The following is a 9,299-nucleotide window of genomic DNA, read 5'->3' on the forward strand; positions in this document are numbered from 1 at the left end:
AAGAATTTTATAAGGGATCTCACCATTAAGAACAGGAGATGGCATGTGATTGATAAGAAAGCATGTTGTAGAAACAGCATCGGCCCAAAAATGTTTAGGAATATGCATTTAAAATAAGAGGGCTTGTGAAGTTTCAAGAAGATGTCTGTTTTTACGTTCTACTATACCATTTTGGGATGCAGTATCAACGCAAGAGGTTTCATGAAGTATGCCATTAGAGACCATATAAGAATGAACTAAAGCAGAAGTATATTCTTTGGCATTATCACATTGCAAAGTACAAATAGAAACATTAAATTGATTCTGAATCTCATCACAATATGCACAAAATATAGAAAACAACTCAGAACGATTTTTCATTAAATATAACCAAGTTACACGAGAATAATCATCAACAAAAGTAACAAAATACTTGAATCCGGGTTTAGAAAAAATAGGATAATGACACCAAACATCAAAGTGAACTAATTCAAAAGGAACACTAGCACGTTTATTGACTCGAGGACTCGAACTAAGACGATGGTGTTTGGGAAATTGACACGACTCACAATCTAATGAAGACACCTTACTATATTGCAGACAAAGATTCTTGAGCAAAGGAAGAGAAGGATGACCCAATCGACAATGAGCCTCAAAAGTGGAAGTGACACTCGAACAAGAAATAGAAGTTGGTGGTGGTATGTCAAGAACATAGAGGCCTCCAGATTCAGGTCCTTTACCAATAATCTTCTTCGTCATAAGATCCTAAAATAAACAATGATTGGGAAAGAATGAGATGCAACATTTAAGATTACGAGTGAGTTGACTAACAGATTGCAAATTGAATGATAAACTAGGTAAATGTAAGACAAATCACAAAATAAGCAGGGGTGTAGGAGTAATCAGCTAAGGTAACAGTAGAAATGGAAGTGTGAGAATGAAAAGTGGAAAAGAGACTGGAATTACCTGTCATGTGATCTGTGGTACCATAATCAATGACCCATTTGGAGGATGAAGAGAGAAGACACGCATTAGATTTACCTGAATTGACAATAGCAGTGACAGAAGGAGATGATGACTTGAGAGTGATTCCTGATATCGTGAGAACTTGGCAAATTAATCAGTAAAAATAAGGACCGATTTATCAGTGGCATCAGTAGTATTTGCAACATTAGCAGAGTGTTGTTGCTGATTTTTAAACTGTAGCTTTCTACACTCAAATTTGGTGTGGCCTGGCTTTTTACAGTAGTTGCAAATAATGCCTCCTTTATGCTCAGTTGGAATTGAAGATTTCCTAGGCGCATAATTATTACGACTTACCAAAGCACTATTAAGAGGAAAAGATGGAGTAATTTATGTGCAAAGAATACGACTAAAGACATCTTGTAAAGAGGAAACATCAAAACCATAAAGAACTTGTGCTTTCGCAGAATCAAATTCAGGTGAGAGCCCTGCTAGAAAGCTCATAATATCCATCTGCTCTCACTAGCATTGTTGAACCTTCACATTAGGTCTAAATGGCAGCAACATATTAAGCTCCTCATACGTCTTCTTAAATGACATAAAGTAGTTCATAAGGGACAGATCTTGTCTCTCCACACGGTAGAATGTTTTGCAAACCTCATACATACGGGAGAGATTGCCTTTCCTAGAATACAAAAATTCCAAATAATCCATTAGTTCTGTAGCAAACTTACAATGATTGATCAAACCAATTACCTCATTATCAATAGAATTTCGAATTTGAAGGAATAAGCGAGCATCCTCCCTGAGCCACGTCTGTCCTGAATCATCTTTTTCTTTAGGAGGACCATCAATCAAGTGGTCATCTTTGTCAATACTTCGTAGATAAAGTCGAACAGTCTTACACCACTCCAAATAATTCGAACCAGTCAATTTATGGTCTGTGATTTTAGACATCACAGGAACCACATCAGATGAAGTCATGGATTTCATCTCTAATTTATTCTTAGCCATAACTCCTTAAAGAAACACAACAGCAAACATGAAAAAAACAATGTAGAATCACAACAAAGTTACTAGAACAAACCTACCTTGACAATTGCAACTACGGAAACTAGGTGAGCAAAAATGAAGCACTGATCAACTGAAAATGCAGTGGAGACCAAATGGAACAAAAAGGGCCACCAGAGACAATGCCACGCGCTCTCACACACCGATGTGTGGAAGGTGGTGCTCCGACTTGCGGCGGAGCGTGGCGCCCACGTGCAAGGGTTCTTGCGGCCAAACTTCTGGGGAATGGAGATCGGTAGCTAGGTAATCCTTTGGTGTGGGCGGTGAGAATAGTATACCAATAGAACTAGAGTTTCCAAAATAAACCCTAAAATAGACTAAACCATAATTTGTGTTTACGGAAAACCCCCAAAGAAAAACACTAAATTTGTAGCAAATTTTGAATTTTACAGACTAATGCTCTAATACCATGTAACAAGAGGTGGAGAGAATTGTACTCACTTGTATTTCAATGAGAAATAAACATATATTTATATACATACTAGGGAAGCTATTATAGGAAACTATGACGGAATAGGAAACTAACTAGTCCTAATTTATAGCTAATTTACAGCTAATATAAACAACAAATATATATATATATATTGGAATCATTTTTAGATGATTCTAAATCCTGAGTATTCATGAAATTTTGTTTGTGTTTATTTGATCTTTTGATTCACTCGTTAAGGTCTCTTAGAATAATTGTAACGACCCAAATTTACTAATAAGGCTTAAGGGCCTTGATTAGAGTGCTGGGAGGACATAATTGGAATATATGTGATTTAATGATTAAAAGTATGCTATATGACTATTTGAATATCTGAGATGCATGACTATGTGTATTAGTATGCATGTAGGCCCTGATTAGGTTAGAAAGGGCATAATTGTACTTTTGGCCCGTTGAGGGCATAACTGTATATATACGTGATAATTGTCGAGACCACATTATTATGTGGATATATCTGTGATCTGTGATTCCAGAAGATCCTAGAGAGCGGGTTAGCAAAAAAGTCACGGCGGGGATTTATACCTGGCTCGGGGCGAGCCTGGGGTATAAATGGGAATTTAGAGATTATAATGGGGTTAATTTTTATATTGAGGAATATAATTGGTGATTAATTAGGTATCGGGAAGTAAGTGAAAAATATTAGAGACACTCGAGGAATTACGGGAATTGGGTGAAATGACCAAAATGCCCTAGGTGGATTAAAAAATTAGAATTAAAGGGGAGGGTATTGTGGTCATTTGGCATATAAGGATAGGTATAAATCAGGTTTTATGCCTTAGTGGGAAGTGTAGAAAAGGCTGAAAACTCTGAAGGAAAGAAAGAAAAGGAAAGAAAGAAAAAGAAGGGAAAGAAAAGGGAAAGGAAAACAGGGTATTTTTCAAGGTCAGTTTGGCTTTTCCCCCATCATTTCTTGAGGTCTTTTGGGCAGAAACTCAGGAAGAATTTGGGAAAGAGCTAGAGGCTAGGATCCCTATTCTTGCTTGAGGGATTGGCAGAGCAATTCATTCAGTTGAGGTAAGACTTTGAAGTTTTCTTCAGTTTCTGGTTTTGGTATTGAACTATGATGTCTAAGCTGAATTTGATGGGAACTCTAGGGAATTCAAGCTAAGGGTTTGAGGAGGAGTAAACCAAGGAGGTGTAGAGGCTATCTTAAGGTCGAATCCCCATTGAAGGTATGAAATTCTAGCTCTAAATTCTGAGGTTTTGGTTGTTTTGCTGAAGTTTCTGAGTTTCAGGTTCAACCATGGTGAATTTTGAGATTAGGGATGCATGTGTTTAAGTTTTTTATAGTTGAGATGCTTGGGATGAGTTAGACATGTTAGTAAGCTTGATTCTAGGTTTGGTGGAAGTTTGGAGAAGTTTTGGTAAGGTTTGGCTCGGGGAAGTCGAAGGAGGGAAAAACAACATTAGCTGTTCTGTGACTAACGCTACAGCGCTAGCCTTTGGGCGTTGTAGCGCTAGGCCAAGTGCCTTGGGATGATTTTGGGCTCTGTTTCTAGCACTGTAGCACCCTCCTTAGAGCGTTGTAGCACTACCCTATTTCCAGAAAGGGTTTTTTGAGTTATTTTCAAGGGCTTTTGCCCGGGGGTTTGGGGTTCGATTCCACCACCCCGTTTGGTGGAAGTGGGGCTTCCCAAGGGCTCGGGATTGGTCCCCAGGTTAGTTTTTGGACTTGAGGTTTGGTGGTGATTCTGACCTATGGTTGTGACTAGGTGTGCGCTAGGGCTCAAGAGGGATCGTGCTCATGGTTCAAAGTGAACGAAGCTAGCGAATTTAAAGGTAAGAAAAATGCACCCGGCTATATGTTTGTGATGGGACTAAGTGCTTTCGATATCTGTATAATGTCATAGATGGTATTATTCCATGGGACATGTGATAAACGGCCTAAGGGTGCCGTATACAATATTTGCACATAGGGGGCGGCTTGGCCACTGGTAGCCGAGGACAGCTTAATATTCACTGAGCTCGGTTTAAGCGAGCCGGAGTCAGTGGGATAAACAGAGGGTGCGGCCTAAGGGTGCTAACCCAAGTTATCGTTTGTGAATTGATTATTGATATGAACTGATATGTTTGGTATGCTGAATACTTGGTTATCATAAATGCTTAAACTGTTGAGAACATGTTTATGTGATATGAGATATTGGATTGTCTGTTGATTTTTTATGCTCTGTTATTGTGTTTTCTTGCTGGGCCTTGGCTCACGGGTGCACTACAAGAAATCTGATCTTTACCTACTAATATATATTGGTAGGGAAAGTAATGTTTTGCCTACCAATATTTATTGGTAGATAATATTAGTAGGTAAATGCTAGTCCATTATATTATATTTCGGAATATAGCTTTACCTACCAATAATATCAGTAGGTAATGATCTTTACCTACGTATATTATGGAGGGAAATTTTTTAACCATTCTCGCTCAATTTTCCCCCTATTTTTTATTTTCAATATATTATTTTATTATTATAAATGCTTATTTGGAAGCTTATGTGGAGTAAATAATATGATGTGTACACATTGTATAATATGTGGCATGCCACGTGTGTACATAGTTGGAAAAAATATAAATAAAATATATTTATAATAAATTTGTATTTAAAATTAAAATACAAATTGTTTCTTCAACCAAGAGAAGGGGGAAAGAGAGGGTAGGGTTGGTCGGCACTGAGGAAGACGCAGGGAATGCTAAGCACCAACGTTGGGGCTGAGGACGAGGATGATCTAGTGTGCTGTTGAGGTCCACTGCCAGGAACGCGAAGCACCAAAGTCGGTTGTCTTCTCCATCGCTCGTGAGGCTTGGTGGCTTCATATCGTTGGCATGCCCAGGGAGTGACGAGATCGATGCTGGAGCTAGGAAGACGTGAAGGTGAGGCAGGTCAGCATTGTGGAAGATGCGAGGCTGGTGTCGACACTGCAGGTGGGTTTAGAAAAGGGTTAGATATGGCTCATCTGGTTTATTTTTTATGGGTTTCATTTCTAAGATGAGATTTGAGTTTTTTCTTCATTTTTTATGAGTTTGACTCTTAATATTGACGAGAGAGTGAATATGGTTTGAATCTGATTTTGATGAGCTTGAATATTAGATTGAATATGAAGGCGATGGTGAATGCGATCGTGAGTTTCAGCTTTTATCTCTGAGTTGACTTGGTGGGAATGTTACAAAGGCAATATAATGGTGAATGCAATGGTGAGTTTCAGCTCTTCTCTCCGGTGAAAATGGTGGTGGTTGACGCGATCTCAGGGCCTGCTTTCTGAATTGGGGTTTTGCCCTTAAAATTTATGGGTATTGATTGAACATTAGTGGTATTTTCCTTTTTTAACAATCTGGGTTTGTGCTGGGTATTGATTGAACGTTTGTGCTGCATCCAAATCTCATTTTTCATGCTTGGGCTTATGTGTTTTGATCCCATGACAGCTCGGGTTGGAACTTGTTGGTGAAAGCCTCATCTTTTTTCTTTGTTTTGTTTGCATAAAGGTTAGGTTCTGATTATTACATATTTGTCGAGCATTTTTTTTATGTAAACCCAATTTTCTTCTTTCCACTTGATGCTGAAACTGAATTTTTTTCAATGGTTTTGTGTTAGTAATATAGGTTGCCAATTAAGAGACGTGTTTTGGGGTTGAAAGAGATTTCTTTGTTTGCTTAGAGAAAGATTGTCCTAATATAGTATTTATATGAAGGATTTAATTTAATGCATTACTTTTGTAGGGTCTTGAGTATAAAGCTTAGCAACAAAGCATAGTAGTGTTCAATTACTTGGTGCAATGGCCTATTGTGTTCCTAAGATCATTAATTTTTTTGTTGGTAAGAGACATATTCTTTATTCATTGGAAACAGGTAATACAGAAAGAGTTTAAAGTTCTCTTATAAAGTAGACATGGATAAAACATTAGAAGACTCCTTTAATTCTTGAAATTCTTTGCCGCAAACCCAATGTGATAGCTATTTATCTTTCTGGTTATGGGCCTTGTTTTATTAGGCGTTGTCTTAGAATTTTATGAATTAAATAGTTTGTTTCTTGTAATTTATTTTACACAGACTAGCTACCAAACTAATGGGTCTAAAATCATTCGCTTTCCTTGAATCTAACAATCGCCTTTGAATTTCCAATGTTTATTATGTTCAAAAGTCACTCGCCTCTAGTGATTGATACATTCATCCCCTTAAAGAGAGTGCTAGCGTGCTTAATTTCATACAATAACAATTGTTTTAAGGTTCACATTGTTTGAGGCAGCAACTTGGAATTATATATATTTTTTCCCATTTCTTCCGTACAATTTGGTCTCTTTTATTATCGTTCTTCCTCGCTTTACAGCTTGTAAGATTACGAGATGACCCCATACGAGATGAATGCCCCCTTATTTATCATTTAGATGTAGCTGCAATGTACTCGAACATTATTTTAACAAACATGCTTCAGGTAAGCTGGTTAATTGATTTCTTTCATGTAATGTGCTTGACAAGTTCAAGCTTCAATTCATTTCATATTATCTTTGTGGTCTACAATTGAAATTTGCAATACATATTGCAATTACACAACAAAACTTGGTGTTTAACATGTTTTGCACGTCTGGTTTACATATTAATTTTTCCTTATTTGCATCTTCTGATCTTTGCTATTGTTTTTTCCAATCCTTTTTATGAACAAAACTTGTTCTTCACTGATCAATAGAAAAGAGAGAGAAAGAGAGAGATTGTTGATTCTTTAATATATTTATTTGTCTATTTCAGCCATCATCAATAGTTACAGACGAGATTTTCACTGCTTGTGATTTTAATCGCCCAGGAAAGACTTGTCTTTGGAAGCTTGAATGGGTTTGGCGTGGAGAAGTCTTCATGGCAAAGAAAAGGTCTCTTTTTTGTGGACTCATTATATGCCTTTTTCTACATGCATCTTTAATTATTTATGTTTTAATTTAAAAAGAAACAATAATATTATAAAAATTACAAAAGCAAAGGGAAAAATATTTCCTACTAGAAAGAAAAACCTATCAAAAATCAAGCCATCAATACAAAGTAAAGTAAAGCCTTACTAGTCTAATAATTCTCAAATCCTCAACAAATCACAAAACTAAACCTCTTGAACTCCTCATACTTTAGTTTAAGTCTATATTTATGGTTATTAGCAATTGGGATAGTATAGTTCTCCTTCTATCACTAAATTCTGGACAAAATTTCCAATAGAGTTATCTATTTTATAGACATACCATGTGTTATAGAATCGTCATGGGCAAGCTGCTTTAGGTTCTGTTGTGGAATGAATCTTAAGATGGAATAATTTCACTGTGTACTTCATGTTTGCTTACTTATATATATAAAAAATGATTTTTTGCTTTATTTTTAAATGTATGTTTTATACTTTTTCTATTTTCAGGATGAGCTTTTCGACAAGTTTCTCAATGGCTCAACCTTAGTGGAATGCTATTCAGCTGTTGCTTCTGTTGCCAACCGCTGGCTTGATCTTCTTGATGTATGTCTTCCAATAGACTTTGCTTCTTATGCTATTCTGCTGTCTTCAGTGATCTTTGCAGATAATTTTTTCTTTATTCCTTTTCCCACAGAATCAAGGAAAGGATATTACGGACAGTGAGTTGCTCGATTATATATCTGAATCAAGTACCATGAGTAAGTCTCTAGAAGACTACCAAAGTCATCATTGACATTCACAATAAGTTTAGTTAGAGAAAAGGAGGCTCTCATGCAATGATCCTAAAGTGAAGAATAGGAAGAATGTCAAGAAAAATGACATTATTGAGTTTTCAATGACCTAAAAATAATGTATAGATATTTTTTTTATGAAATGTGCTTCTTAATAAGCAATGAATTTTGTATAATATATGTTTGTTTATTTTTTTATTAAAGTTAAATAATTTATTTGATTAATAATGTTAAATATTTTTCAAATTAATTACTTTCATTTATTATTTATATTAAATAAAATTTATATATAATTAAAATTACCTACATAGAAATATTATATTTACTCACAAATAAATAAGTGTAGGTAAAAATAAGTATACTACAACATGTCACGTGGACCAATCATTTAGTGCCACATAACCGATAAAAAGGGGATAAGTAACACAATCATTTGAATTTCTTGTAGTACGTGGATAAATTATTGTCTGACACGTGGAGCAACCACAAGATGCCAAGTGGCAGTTTTGATGTATGCCACGTAGGATGCCACGTCATTAGACACATAAACTATGGAAACCATGTCAGTAGACATGTAGGATGCCACATCATCAAACACGTCATCTGCTGACTCATCAATTGATTTATAACTTAGTGGGGTCCACTGATTCTTTTACCTACCATTATTAATAAGTGTAGGTAAAGATTCTTTCCCCACTAACCTTTACCTACCAATCTCTACCAATTCAATATTGGTAGGTAAACCATATTACCCACCATTAGACTAGTTTTACCTACACTTACAATTGGTACGTAAAGACCCCATTTTCTTGTAGTGGTGCTACGTGGTGCAGGTAAAGGCAAAGGCAAGTTGGACCAATCTTGAGATGGAGAGCTGCGGGGCTGAATGTACATAGTCAATTGTTCGGTCGCCATGGCCGAGGAGTGGATCAGGAAAAGGAATGCCTAACAGTCTGTTTTTCCTTAGAATGGCTAATTACTGTACTTAAATCTTGAATCTTTGTAAATGATTTTAATCTTATTATTTTTTTTGGGATCCTGTGTAAACAGAAAATGTTATTTATAAGAAATGCGGCTTTTAAGACCAAAATCTTTTAACCCTAGCTCCACTATAGTTTCAGTAAAATGTTTTCAATTA

This window comes from Humulus lupulus, chromosome 3 (assembly GCF_963169125.1).
Source record: "Humulus lupulus chromosome 3, drHumLupu1.1, whole genome shotgun sequence".
In the NCBI taxonomy this organism is placed as follows: Eukaryota; Viridiplantae; Streptophyta; class Magnoliopsida; order Rosales; family Cannabaceae; genus Humulus; species Humulus lupulus.